Source organism: Nicotiana tomentosiformis, chromosome 10 (assembly GCF_000390325.3).
Source record: "Nicotiana tomentosiformis chromosome 10, ASM39032v3, whole genome shotgun sequence".
NCBI classification, from domain to species: domain Eukaryota; kingdom Viridiplantae; phylum Streptophyta; class Magnoliopsida; order Solanales; family Solanaceae; genus Nicotiana; species Nicotiana tomentosiformis.
This window is the reverse complement of record NC_090821.1, coordinates 34092716-34108735: the sequence shown is the minus strand read 5'-3', so window position 1 is coordinate 34108735 and position 16020 is coordinate 34092716.

The window sequence follows — 16020 nt, the reverse complement described above, 5'->3', positions numbered from 1 at the left end:
AACGGTAACTAACGCAAGAATCCATACATGCACTTAAAGGCTGTGATGTCTTAGTCTGATCCTCCTCTTGGAAGCGGAAATAAGTGAGGATACATAGACTTAATGTCTTCTTCTGCTTCCCAAGTCATCTCTTCCACATTATTATTTCTCCAAAGTGCTTTAACCGAAACTACGTCCTTAGTTCTCAATCTCTGAACCTGTCTATCTAGTATAGCATTGGGAGCTTCCTCATATGATAACTGCTCTGTGACCTGAACATCATCAACTAGCACGACTCTAGAAGGATCTCCGATACACTTATGGAGCATAGACACATGAAATACTGGATATACAGACTCCAAGTTAAAAGGCAAGTCTAACTCATACGCTACCTGGCCTACTCTACGTATGATCTCATATGGTCCACTGTACCAAGGCTAAGTTTTCCTTTTCTTACTGAACCTCATAACGCCTCTCATCGGTGATACCTTTAGGAATACCCAGTTGTCAACCTGAAACTCCAAGTCTCGTTGTCGATTATCCGCATAAGAATTCTGACGGCTTTGAGCTGCTAATAACCTTTCCTGTATAACCTTAGTCTTCTCGATTGCCTGATGTACCAACTCCAGTCCTACTAGCTTAGTTTTCCCAACCTAGAACCATTCGATAGATAATCTACACTTCTGTCCGTAGAGAGCTTCATATGGAGCCATCTGAATGCTGAAATGATAGCTATTATTATATGTGAACTCAATAAGCGGAAGATGATCATCCCAGCTACCCTTGAAGTTTATCACACAAGCCCGTAACATATCTTCCAGTGTCTGAATAGTACGCTCAACCTGACCGTCTGTCTGGGGATGGAATGTTGTACTAAGACTTACCTGAGTCCCCAATTCTTTTTGGAAGGACCTCCAGAAATTGGTTGTAAACTGAGCACCTCTATATGAGATAATAGATATAGAGATACCATGAAGTTGCACCATCTCCTTAATGTATAGCCTTGCATAATCCTCTGATGAATATGTAGTCTTGACAGGCAAAACAATGGGCTGATTTTGTAAGTCTATCAACAATCACCCATATAGAATCGAACTTACGCTGGGTACGAGGTAAGCCTATGAGGAAATCCATATTAATTACTTCCCATTTCCAAGTCGAAACCTCTATAGCCTGTAATAATCTACCGGGTTTCTGACATTCAATATTAACCTGCTGATAATTAGGGCTCTGAGCATCAAACTATGCTATATCCTTCTTCATTTAGTCCCACCAGTATATTTCCCTGACATCATGATACATCTTCGTCGCTCCTGGGTGAATAGAATAACGAGAATAGTGAGTTTCTCCCATGATCTACTAGCACAACCCAGTAACATTAGGGACACATAATCGTCGTCGATATCTAAGGACTCAATCTCCTGAAATCTCAAATGGTGTCTTCTCCTTTTGGGGGGCTGCATCTCTATAACGATCTAACACATGATCCTCGTATTGGCGTTCCTTTACTTCAGTTACTAAAGAGGATATTATCGTGTCATGAATAGTAACTCCAGTATCATCTGAGTCCAGTAATCGAACTCCAAGACTAGCTAACTGATGAATCTCATGGGCTATTCCACTCTTCCATGGCTGTAAATATGACATGCTATCCATAGACCTACGGTTGAGGGCATCAGCTACTACATTCGCCTTCCCTGGATGGTATAAAATATCAACGTCATAGTCTTTCAGTAGCTCTAACCATCTCCTCTGACGTAAATTCAATTCCTTTTGCTCGAAGATATACTAAAGGCTCTTATGATCCATATAGATATCAACATGAATACCATACAAATAGTGCATCCACATCTTTAGTACATGAATCACCGCGGCTAATTCTAAATCATGCGTTGGTTGAATTCTGTAGCTTTCCTTGGGCATACTATTTCAGGTGAAGGTATCCGAGTTGATACATAGAAGATTGAGGCAGTGAAGACTTGGCCTAGACCTATGACACCAACAGAGGTTCGTAGCTTCCTGGGTTTGGCAGATTATTACAGGAGATTTATAGAGGGATTTTCTTTTCTTTCAGCACCATTGACAAAGTTGACTTAGAAGGGAGCTAAGTTTTGTGGACTGATGCTTGTGAGCAGAGTTCCTAGGCATTGAAGGACAGATTAACTTCAGCACCGGTTCTGACACTCCTAGAGGGAACCGATGGTTATGCTATCTATTGTGATGCTTCGGGCGTTGGATTGGGTTGTATATTGATGCAACATTACCAAGTTTGTCATGACCCAAACCGGAGGGCCACAACTGGCTCCCAGGGTATACTCAATTGAGCACCACATACCTTATCCTTATTTATCATCAAACTTATCACGGGCCATTATATGACACATCTATATATAATTAGAACGTAACTCGCATAACTAATTCAAAAAAAAGATTTATATAGATACATAGGGGCCGACAAGGCCATCGACATGTCATACCTAAAACTATACACATGATACTGTCTGCAAAACCTCTAAGAAAACATGACCATAATATATATAAGTCAAGACATAGATCCCGACGTCCTCATAAAACAACATAACATAAACAAAACCCTGACTTGGCAGTACTCTAGAAAGAAGTGGAGCTCGCCAACCAAAAATTGATATCTGGAGGCAGCCTACAGTGGAGGGTCCTCGCCTCGTCCTATATGAGAGCCTCGATCAGACACACTTCAAAGCGGAATCTTCATATCCTTATCAGCTACCTTCCTCCTCTTGGCCCGACTACTCTCATCTTCCTCTTCATATCCCATAATATACACAGACAAACCTTGATGGATGGACTCCCAAGACCGTGGACTATCTGGCACCTCAGAAGAGCTGGTGTCCGTAAATACCCTGACATAGTTTTGAGCGTGAGGGGAACCCGGTTGTGCTAATCCATGCACCACTCCCCTTATACCCTGATCAACGGGCCCTGATAATGAAACTAATGGCCTTGGTGAAGTTGGAACTCCTCTCACCCTATCTGCTACCGGTGAAATCGAAACTACTCAAACGGATGACTCATATGGATCCTCGGAAGGATCCTCCTCAATAGACCCATGATCTCCGATGGGTCTGACTCTATAGTGTAACTTATATCTCCTTTTAACACTTTCGTAGCCTTCTGACCCGTACTAGCGACTGACGCCTATCGTCTAGTAGTAATAAGCATCGTAAAGAACATAAATAAGGTAAAGATTAGGAGTGAATACTTACGACATATTTCTATCGCACAATCTAGATCAGAAAGAAAAGTAACCATCCTAAATATCCTATAGCCTCCTGTCTATAAGTGTGGTTCACAACACACCCATAAACAAGACTCTACTAGACACAATCTGTAAACAACCCTAGGACAGAACTGCTCTGATACCACTTTTGTCACGACCCAAACCGATGGGCCATGACGAGTGACCGAATCTTACCCGTCGAATACCCCTAAGCATATGTCAAGACATAACATAAAAAAGGGTAGATCATGCATAACATCTGTCAATAAACTACTGAATCAAGTGAATAACATACGCGAGAAAAACATGCCCAAAATACATATATACATATACATGCGGAATACGGTAGGGTGAGCACACAAGGCTGTTATAGACAACTATATATCCAAAACTAGAAGACGACAAAGCCACATACTATCCAACTGTACATGACTGTCTACAGACCTCTAATAGAGTGTACAGATGTATAAAGGATGGGACTGGGCCACGTCGTACCCATATCTACATACAAAAATAGCGTACCTAAATCAATAGCAGCTCCAGATCAAGTGGAGCACACCAACTCTCACTGAGCTAGGAACCAAAGAAGGGGGACCGTCAGCCTGTCTACTTGCACCTGCGAGCTTGAAACGCATGCCCCCAGACAATAGGGGCGTCAGTACGAATAATGTACCGAGTATGTAAGGCATGAAAACAGTATATAAAAGACGTGAATGAAACATGGACTAAAGGACTCGACCTGTAAGTCTGAATAATTGTGTGAATCATGAAATATTTATAATGTCATGCACATGCGTACAAAATGTCATGTCATGTATAAGTATATGTGTACATAACGTCATCAAGCCTCTGAGGGCATCCTATTATATCAACTCGGCTTCAGTGGGAAAAATCATTAACGTATACCAACTGATCAGGTGGTAATGCGTATATAACGCCATAACCTTTCCTCATACCCCATATATATCTATATACGCGTATATAACTCCATCTAGTCATGGGTCAATGTTCATGTATAAATGAATGCAATGCATAACAAGTAAGTTAATAAGATTTCTCGGTATGTCATAAGATCAATATGCCTTCGGATAAATTTTATCAACTACATATTTTTCTGAGACCCATGAATAGAATATATAATAATAGGACATATGGGGAATCAAGAACATAGGCACCCCTAGTGCTTCTATGAATAGAGGCATTTATGAAAGTTGTGTGTTTGCTCATTTTATTTTTATCATAGGGATCATGCCAAAAGGTCAGAAGGGATAGCCTTAACATACCTGATCTTAACGCACTTGCTCAAGAGCTCAACTCGTATCCGCTTCACGATCTTATTTGCCAAGAAATACTCTTCTTCTACCTTACTTCACTTGGAAGAAATCTCCGATTTGCTATCCCCTAAAGGAAACCGACGTGAGTATAATCGTTATGTTTCTTCGCGTTCGCCTTAGTCGTAGGACTTAGTATCTTTTTGTTTGAGAAGAAATGTAATTTATCTTCTAATAAATACAAAAAATGTTGCTGCATACCACGAAAATTATGTTGCTGCCCATATTTTCCTAAAGAAAATTTTCTCCACTTTAAAATGTTAAGAAAATGTATATAGTGTATCTATGTATATCTAATACTAATGTGCGACACCTTCTATATATATATAGAGAGAGAGAGAGAGAGGAAGCCAAAAAAGTAGTAAAATATATTTTAAAAGGGGTCTTTAACCACTTACACATGTCATTAATTGAATACCCATTTGATATGTCATCAAAACCCCATTTACACGTGTATATATATAGTACACCTTTATCTTATCAACACTTACACTTGTGTATATATAGATATGTCGTTGGCTGTCACTTATCAATAATCTACTTGGTTTTGTCTATATAATAATTATCCAATAGTCTTAATCAATTTCTTGATCTCAATTTACTTAAATATGAATCACTTTTAACACACTTTATATACCTTACTATCACGGTCATGTGGTATATTGTTTGGCACTAGTTCATAAATACGGGGTATTATAGTTTGGACCGTATTTTATTCCAAATTGACAAACTTCAACGAAACTTATTTTGTTCGATTTTTTTTACCCTCTAACCTTCACGACACTTACTTAACACATGTTATAATAACTCAAATACTTATATACTCAAAAATAATCTCATTCCCGAGCTTACATCGATAAACTTATGACGAAACTTTAACGTACAAAAACGCAAGATGTAACAGTAAACTTATAATCAATAGCCACTGAAATGTCATTTACAAATGGAAATCTTCCTTTGATAACCTTTGAGGATCCCCCAACTGCACTAACACTAGATTGCCAGTCATTCCTATACGGTGACTGTTTTACAGCTACAGGGCGCCTTCTACGTGTGAAAACTATAGGAGTTGTTTTAGTATATGTTCATGTCTGGACAATAGTTCTTGATACCGACTGATCAGGTTTAGACTTATTTACATCACGAGTTGTCAGTTCATTTCCAGATTGATTTACATTACGTTTCCCTCCTTGTGTAATGGCAGCAATTAGATAAAGTTGAGAGTCAGTATATTCAAAATCAGAATCCAAGCCAAGATCACCCTCGTGTCGACAGAGAGCTTAAATTACAAAATGTTAGTGAATGAAAAAATATACAAAGTTAAGAAATTTAAAAAAAGAGTAAAAAGTTATATGTAGAAGACATTACCAGAAGGCAAATTCACATTACTGCCACCAACATCCGCTTGACCAACACCATCAACCCGAGATACTGAGCACATATCAATATCACTATTTAAATAAAAAACTATCAAAAATCTCTCATTTACATACCAACTTCAGAATTAGTAACATCAATAATCATACCCTATGGAGCAATATTTTGTCGTAAAGGAGGTGCTTTAGACTCAATAACAACATCTAGTCATGTTTGTGCAGGGATTCCTGATGGCAACAGAGCAGGTCCAGACTTTTTAACATCATGAGATGGTTGCTTATATTTTTCCTGTCGTGTAATGTCGGTGATTTGATCAGTTGCAGATGCAGATAGTTCAAAGTCAGAATCCAAGCCAAGATCATTCTCATTTACAAATGGAGCTGAAAAAAGTTAAAAAATGTTAGTTGTAATGACCCGGACGGTTGTTTTGAGTATTGTATTCCTGTTCTCCCATTTATTTCTTATTCTGTGTTCATTTGTTATTATGTGACTTTCCTGGGTGGTTGGTTTGGTTCTGTGGATGGTTTGGAATGAGTTGGGGCACTTAGTTCCAAGGTTGGAAGCCTAAGTTGGAAGAGTTGATTGGATATTGTCTTATGTGTAAATGACTCCGAAATGGAGTTTTGATGGCTTTGATAGCTCCATATGATGATTTTAGACTTATGAGTGTGTCCGGATGTTGATTTGAAGGTCCGTAGATGATTTTGGCTTGAATTGGCAAAAGGTCAAAACGTTGAAGTTTGGAGAGTTGAGAAGTTTGACCAAAAGTTGTCTTTGTGATTATCGGGCTCGGAGTTTGATTCCAGAAGTTGGAATAAGTTAGTTGTGTCATTTATGACTTGTGTGCAAAATTTGAGGTCAATCGGAGTTGGTTGATAGGTTTCGGTATCGATGTAGAAGTTGGAAATTCATTATATTCAATAGGCTTGAATTGGGTGCGATTCGTGTTGTTTGATGTGATTTGAGGTTTCGACTAAGTTCGTATCATATTTTAGGACTTGTTGGTATGTTTGGATGGGGGTCCCGGGGGCCTTTAGTGAGATTCAGATTGAAAACAGATTGAAATTTGGACTTAGAGGGATGGTGTTGTTGCTGAAGTCTGGTGTCATCGCACCTACGGAGGGAGTGGCCGCATGTAACGCCCCAGTTGGTTATTTTGAGTATTTCAGCTTGATCCCCTAAATAATGCTTCCTCTATGTTGTATCATAATAATGTGACTTGCCGAGGGTGTTTGGTTTTGGTTCGGGTGAGTTTCAGAGTGAAATGGGACATATAGTCCCTAAGTTGGAGTCTTAAGTTGTTAAAGTTGACCGTAGTTTGACATCTGTATAGACGACTCCAGAATAGAGTTTTGACGATTCCAATAGCTCCGTATGGTAATTTTAGACTTAGGAGAGTGTCCGGATGATGATTTGGAGGTCCGTAGGTCGTTTCAGCGTGAATTGGCAAAAGTTGAAAAAATGAAAGTTTGGAAGATTTGGAGAGTTTGACCGAGAGTTAACTTTATTGATATCGAGGTCGGATCCTGATTCCAAAAGTTGAAATAGGTCCGTAATGTCAATTATGACTTGTCTGCGAAATTTGAAGTCAATCAGAGTTATTTTGATGTGAATTGACATTAGTATTGGAATTCAGAAGCTCATAAGTTCCTTAGGATTGAATTGATATGTGATTTAATATTCTAGTGTTGTTTTATATGATTTGACGCTTCAAGCGTGTTTGTAGGATGTTTTAGGACTTGTTGCTATGTTTGGTTGAGATCCTGGGGGCCTCGGGTGTAATTCGGACCATGTTCGGCGCATTGCGGTACCTTAAGGAATTGCTGAAGTTCTGGTTTTTCTACAGGTCTGGTTTCCTTCTACGCGTTCGCGAAGGTTTTCCCGCGTTCGCGTAGAGTCATCAGGGGTTGCTGGAGATTTATCCTTCGCGTTCGCGAAAAAGGCCACGCATTTACGAAGAAGGCCACGTGTTCGCGAAGAGTCAGTGGGTTTGTGCACTACAATCGCGGATATGCAGCCGCGTTCGCGTAGAGTCATCAGGCTGGGGGGACCTCACACATTTGTTCTACGCATTCGCGAGTGAGGCTTGTCGATCGCGAAGCTTGGGATCTTTGGTCTTCGTGTTCGCGAGTGGGTTCTCGCATTCGTGTAAGAGGAATTTGGGCAGCATCATTTTGGTGCTTCGTGAACGAGACTAGGTGCCATCACGACATCCTGCATAAATGTTAGGCTTTAATTATTATTTCGGGTATCTCTGCCTAAATGTTAGGCTTACCTAGTCTTTGAGACTAGGTACAGCCAGGACATCCTACGGAGGGAAATTGGGGTTGCGACAATTTAGTATCAGAGCTTTAGGTTCATAGGTGTTACGATTCACAAGTAAATTTAGTAGAGTCTTGCGGATCTGTACGGAGACGTCTGTATTTATCTTCGGGAGGCTATGGAACTGTTAGGAAAAGTTTCACTTCTTTAATTCCTTATCGTGCGAATTTGTTGACTTCAGAATTCTAAATCCTCGTCTTTCTATTCTCTCACAGATGTTGAGGACACGCACAGCTGGATCTGATGATCAGACACTCGTGCCCCCTGCTAGAGCCGCGAAAGGCCAGGGCCAGGGCAGAGGCCAAGGACGGGCACGTGGTGCAGCCAGAGCACCGGCCCGAGCTGCCATAGAGGAGCCACCAGTAGCTCCATTTGGAGAGCATGAACCTGAGACGCCTGTTACTACCCCTGCACATCAGGAGACTCTCGCCCAGTTTCCGAGCATGTTCGGCACTTTAGCTCAGGCGGGGTTGATTCCACTTGCTCATGCCACATCTCGGGCCAGGGGAGGAGCACAGACTCCTGTAGCCCATACCCTAAAGCAGCGGGTCCAGGTTGACCAGGTGGCAGAGGTCATACTAGTGCAGCCGGTTGTACCAGTTCAGCCCGATGTTAGGGCAGCAACTTCTGAGGGGGAGTAGCCTAGGCTCGAGAGGTACAAGAAGTACAACCCTCCTACTTTCAATGGGTTGGCTTCAGAGGATGCCCAGGGTTTTCTTGAGGAATGCCACCGTATCCTTCATACTATGAATATTGTGGAGTTTAGTGGGGTTGCTTTCACTACATTCCGGCTTAAGGGAGCGGCTTATCAGTGGTGGCGAGCGTATGAGTTGGGTAGCCCGACCAAGGCAGCTTCACTCACCTGGGATCAGTTCTTAGAGATGTTTATGAGGGAGTTTGTTCCCCAATGTCTTAGGGATGCATGGCGCACAGAGTTTGAGCAGTTGCGTCAGGGTGCTATGACCGTATCATAGTATGCAGTCCGGTTTAGTGATTGTCCAAGCATGTACCAGCCTTAGTTGTTACAGTTAGAGAGCGAGTTCATCGATTTATCGAGGGGCTCAATCCTAGTATCTGATTCAGCATGGCCCAAGAGTTATAGATGGACATCTCGTAACAGCAGGTAGTGGAGATCGCTCGGAGACTGGAGGGTATATGGGCCCGAGACAGAGAGGAGAGGGAGGCCAAGAGGCCTCGAGATTCTGGCACATATAGTGGTGCCGGTGCCCCAGTTGCAGTCCGTCATGATAGGGGCTATGTGAGCCTCCCTGTTCATTCAGCACTTCCAGCTTGCAGCGGTATTCCGTTCACTCCCAGGACTCAAGTTACCCCTTATGCACCGCCATTGTCTAGTGCACCTCCTGCACGGGGTGCTTTCAGCGGTTAGTCCAACCGATCAGGCCCGAGCCAGTTCTAGCAGTCATGTCCTCCGAGGGCTTGTTTTGAGTGTGGTGACACTTGTCACATAGTTAGGGACTGCCCCGAAATCAGGATGGGTGCACCTCCACAGACTACTCAGGCCCCATGTATTCCACAGGGCCCTTAGGCTTCTCAGGCCGTGGTTACCGCACCAATTGCCAGTCCACCTACATAACAAGCTGGAGGTGGAGTTCGGGCAGGTAGAGGTCGCCCTAGAAGGGGAGGCCAAGCCAGATATTATGCTCTTCCTACTAGGACGGAGGCAGTTGCATTCAACTCAGTTATCGCAGGTATTGTCCAGGTTTGTCATAGAGATGCATCGGTCTTATTTGATCCAGGATCCACTTATTCCTATGTATCATCTTACTTTGCTCCATATTTGGGTATATCTCGTGATTCTTTGAGTTCTCCTGTCTATGTGTCCATACCTGTGGGAGATTCCATTGTTGTTGACCGTGTCTATCGGTCGTGTTTAGTTATCCTTGGTGGTTTTGAGACCAGAGCCGACCTATTATTGCTTAGTATGGTAGATTTTGGTGTTATTTTGGGTATGGACTGGTTGTCACCCTATCATGCTATCCTTGATTGTCACGCCAAGACAGTGACGTTGGCTATGCCAGGTTTGCCACGGTTGGAGTGGAGAGGTACTTTAGATTATGTTCCTAGAAGGGAGGTGTCTTTCCTTAAGGCATAACAGATGGTAGGAAAGGGATGTGATATGTATCTAGCATATGTGATAGACGTCAGTGTTGATGCTCCTACCATTGAGTCAGTTCTGGTAGTAAGGGATTATCCAGATGTATTTTTGACAGATCTTTCGGGTATGCCGCCCGACAGAGATATCGATTTTGGTATTGATTTTTTACCAAGCACTCAGCCCATTTCTTTTCCACCATTTCGTATGGCCCCAATAGAGTTGAAGGAGTTAAAGGAGTAGTTGCAGGAGTTGCTTGATAAGGGTTTCATTCGGCCTAGTGGGGTGCTCCGGTGTTGTTTGTAAAGAAAAAGGATGGTTCTATGCGCATGTGTATTGATTATCGCCAGCTGAACAAGGTTACAGTGAAGAACATGTATCCATTGCCATGCATTGATGACCTATTTGATCACCTACAGGGTGCCAGAGTATTCTCAAAGATTGATTTGCGGTCAGGCTACCATTAGTTGAATATTCGGGAGCCAGATATCTTGAAGACTTCCTTTAGGACGCGGTATGGTCATTATGAGTTCCTTGTGATGTCATTTGGGCTGACCAATGCCCCAACAACATTTATGCACTTGTTGAGCAGTGTATTCTAGCCCTATATTGACTCAATCTTCATTGTGGTTATTGACGACATCTTGGTGTACTCCCAAAGCCGGGAGGATCATGAGCAGCACCTGAGGACTGTGCTCCAGACCTTGAGAGAAAAGAAGTTGTATGAAAAGTTTTCAAAATGTGAATTATAGCTTGATTCGGTGGCAGTTTTGGGTCATGTATTATCAAGTGAAGGGATTAAGGTAGATCCGAAGAAGATTGAAGCAATGTAGAGTTGGCCCAGACCGTCTTCAGCCACTGAGATCCGAAGTTTCCTTGGTTTGGTGGGGTATTACCCCGATTCGTAGAGGGTTTCTCATCTATTGTTGCACCTATGACCAGATTGACCCAGAAGGGTGCTCCGTTCAGGTGGACTGAGGAGTGTGAGGAGAGCTTTCAAAAGCTTAAGACAGCTTTGACTACAGCCCCAGTGTTGGTGTTGCCTACGGGTTCAGGGTCTTATACTGTGTACTGTGATGCATCGCGTATTAGCCTCAGCACGGTGTTGATGCAAGACGGTAGGGTGATTGCCTACACATCTAGACAGCTGAAGGTTCATGAGAAGAACTATCCTGTCCACGACCTTGATTTAGCAGCTATTGTTCATGCCTTGAAGATTTGGCGGCACTATTTGTACGGTGTCCCTTGTGACGTCTATACCGACCACCAGAGTCTGCAATATTTGTTCAAATAGAAGGATCTTAACTTACGACAGTGGAGATGGTTATAGTTACTTAAGGACTATGATATCACCATTCTATATCATCCCGGGAAGGCCAATGTGTTGGTCGATACCTTGAGTAGAAAGGCGGAGAGCTTGGGCAGTTTAGCATATCTACGAGCAACGGAGAGGCCATTTGCATTGGATATTCAAGCCATGGCCAAATAGTTTGTTAGATTAGATGTTCTGGAGCTGAGTCAAGTTTTGGCTTGTGTGGTTTCTCGGTCTTCTCTATATGATCGTATCAGAGAACGTTAGTATGACGACCCCCATCTGTTTGTCCTCAAGGAGACGGTTCAGCATGGCGATGCCAAGGAGGTAACTATTGGGGATGACAATGTGTTGCGGATGCCCGGCAGGCTATGTGTGCGCAATGTAGATTGTTTGTGTGAGTTGATTCTTTAGGAGGCCCAGAGTTAGCGGTACTCTATTCATCCGGGTGCCACCAAGATGTATCAAGACTTAGTGGAGTATGTAGCTCAGTGCCTAAACTGTCAGCAGGTGAAGTACGAGCATCAGCGGCCAGGTGGATTACTTTAGAGGCTAGAGATTCCATAGTGGATTTGGGAGACGGGTTACTATGGATTTTGTTGTAGGGCTCCCACGAACTCAGAGGAAGTTCGATGCAGTGTGAGTGATTGTGGATAGGTTGACCAAGTCGGCTCATTTCATTCCAATGGTGACTACTTATTTTTCAGAGCAGCTGGCTTATGTTTATATTCACGAGATTGTCAATATTTATGGCATGCCGATATCCATCATCTCTGACCGAGGTACGCAATTTACATCGCTATTCTGGAGGGCCGTACAATATGAGTTAGGCACACGGGTTGAGTTAAGTACATCATTTCACCCTCAGACGGACGAACGAATAGTCCAAGCGCACTATTCAGATATTGGAGGATATGCTTCGCGCATTTGTAATAGAGTTTGGGGGTTCTTGGGATTAGTTCTTGCTGCTTGCGGAGTTTGCCTATAACAAAAACTACTAGTCGAGCATTCAGATGGCTCCGTATGAGGCTTTTATGGGAGGCGGTGTCGGTCTCCGATGGGTTGGTTCGAGCAGGGTGAGGTTAGGCTCTTGGGTAAAATCTTGGTTCGGGATCTTTTTGAAAAGGTTAAATTGATTCAAGACCGGCTTCGCACAGCCCAATCTAGACAGAAAGGTTATGCAGATCGGAAGGTTCGCGACATTACATTTATGGTTGGGGGGCCGGTCTTGCTCCGGGTTTTGCCCATGAAGGGTGTTATGAGTTCGGGAACAAGGTCAAGTTGAGCTATTGGTATATCGGACCTTTTGAGATTTTTGAGAAGATTGGAGAAGTGGCTTACAAGCTTGCACTTCTACCTAGTCTAGCTGTAGTTCATCTAGTATTCCATGTTTCCATACTCCGGAAGTATCACGGTAATCCGTCTCATGTGTTGGATTTCTGCTTAGTCCAATTGGACAAAGATTTGTCTTATGTTGAGGAGCCGGTGGCCATTTTGGACAGGCAGGTTCGAAAGTTGAGGTCGAAGAACATTGCTTCAGTGAAGGTTCAGTGGAGGGGTTAACCAATTGAGGAGGCGACTTGGGAGACCGAGCATGATATGCGTGGTCGTTATCCTGATCTTTTCACCATTTTAGGAATGTCTCTATACTCGTTCGAGGACGAACGTTTATTTTAAGGGGGGGAGATGTAACGACCTGGCCAGGTGTTTTGATTATTCTAGCCCTAATCCCCTAATTAATGCTTTCTCAATGTTGTATCATGATTATGTGACTTGCCGGCGGTGTTTGGTTTTGGTTCGGGTGAGTTTCAAAGTGAAATGGGACACATAGTCCCTAAGTTGGAGTCTTAAGTTGTTAGAGTTGACCGTAGTTTGACTTCTGTCTAGACGACTTCGGAATGGAGTTTTGACGATTCCAATAGCATTATATGGTGATTGTAGAGTTAGGAGCGTGTCCGGATGATGGTTTGGAGGTCCGTAGGTCGTTTCGGTGTGTATTGGCGAAAGTTGGAAAGTTGAAAGTTTTGAAGATTTGAAGAGTTTGACCGAGAGTTGACTTTATTGATATCGGGGTCAGATCCCAATTACGGAAGTTGGAATAGGTCCGTGATGTTAATTATGACTTGTGTGCGAAATTTGAATTCAATCGGAGTTATTTTGGTGTCCCTTAGGCTTGAATCGATACGCGATTCGTGATTCAAGTATTGTTTGATGTGATTTGATGCTTCGAGCGTGTTCGTAGGATGTTTTAAGACTTATTGGTATGTTTGGTTGAGGTCCCCGGGGCCTCAGGTGTAATTCGGATCATGTTCGGCGCATTGCGGAGCCTTAGGGAATTGCTGAACTTGTGGTTTTTCTACAGGTTAGTTTCCTTCTACGCATTCACAAAGATTTTCCTGCATTCGCGTAGAGTCATCAGGGGTCGCTAGAGATTTAACCTTCGCTTTTGCGAAGAAGTCCACACATTCGCGAAGGATCAATAGGTTTGTGCACTGCGATCGCGGGCAGGGAGCCACATTCGTGAAGTGGAAAGGCAGGCTGGGGGGACCTCACGCGTTTGGTCTACGCATTCAAGAGTGAAGCTTCTCGATCGCGAAGCTTGGGATCTTTGGTCATCACGCTCGCGAGTGGGTTCTCCCGTTAGCATGAGAGGAATTTGGGCAGCATCATTTTTGTGCTTCGCGAACGAGAGGCATTTTCCGTGTTCGCGAAGAAGAAATCACCAGGCAACAAAACTTAATTTTGAAAATCGTGGGTTTATCTCATATTTCATATTTTGGACCTAGAGAGCTCGGTGTGAGGCGATTTTTCGAGGAATTTTCAAGAAAATTATTGGGGTAAATAATTCTAACCCGGTTTGGTCTATATTTCATGAATCTATCACTATTTTGATCATCTAATTAGGGATTTGAGTTAAAAATTTGGGGGAAAATGGTAGAAACTTTCTAGACTAAATTTTTGAGTTTTGAAGGCGATTTGAGTTCGAATTTGAGTAATTCTTGTATGGTTGAACTCGTTATCGAATGGGTGTTCGGGTTTTGTAAATTTGGTCGGGTTTCGAGACATGGGCCTGGGTTGACATTTTGATTTGACTTTATATTTCTTTGCAAAGATGGTAACTTTACTATTCGAATTAGCTTCCTATAGTTTATATTTATGGTATGAAGTTGTTTTGGCTAGATTCGAGCCGTTCGGAGTTGGATATTCGAGGAAAAGGCATTCTAGTAGATTGAGTTAGTGTATTTCGAGGTAAGTGACTTGCCTAACATTGTGTGAGAGGAATTACCCCTTAGGATTGGTGTTTGTATGATAACTGTGATGTGTGAAAGCGGTGTGTGCAAGGTGACGAGTGTGTGCACTGGCTAAACGTGGAAAATATCAGTTTTAGCTATGTAGATTCTTTTCATGCCGTAATTGAGTTACCTTAACATGTTATAGTCATCATTTCTAGTCTATTTTCACATGTCTACTTGTCTTATTCTCTTACATGCTAATTTTCCTACATGTTTAGTTGAAGTTCTTATTTTCTTTATTCTGTATTCATTATTTAATCATTGAACTCTCTACTTGAAGTTATTAATCGTGGAATAACTAGTTGTTGAAATTGGTGTTGAGATATAAAGGTCGTGATTCTCATTGAGGCAAAGTGTTAAGTTGTGAAATACCATTCTATTGAGTTGTTCATTTCTGGTTGTTATTGTTGAGACTCTTGTGTACATTGTGGTTGGGCCATGGGATACTATGAAAATACTGTTATTGTTTGGTTTCTCTAGCAAGTTGTGATATTGGGCACTTGAGGTACGAATTGTGATACGTTGTGATATTGATACAGATGCGGTGGTATAAGGTTTTGGGATTGAAACACATGCGGTGAGATAAGGTGGGCTTGATACGCATGGCTAGTAGGGGATGTGAACACCTAATTTTTGACCGCACCCAAATTCTATACTATTTTAGTGTAAATATTTCTTTTAGGTCTAATTTGAATATTTTAAACTTTTATCTTACTCTTAATAGGTTTTACTAAAAAGAAAACTACAAAATATAATCACATTCTTAGAGTATAAATTTTATTTCTAAAATAAAAAATAAAAAATTCAAATATATATATATATATATTTGGTTTCTATTAATTAGAATTTTAATAAGTAAGCTATGAAATTTTTCTTAGTATCACTTAAAGTACATGTAAATATTTAATTTTTCTATTTTATATGAAATGTTGGTTAATCTTCTTATCTTTATAATTTAATTTATCTATTAAAATAAAATATAAAACAAAAGTAAACTAAATAAAACAAACGTAAAAATCTGATTTAATAAAGATAAA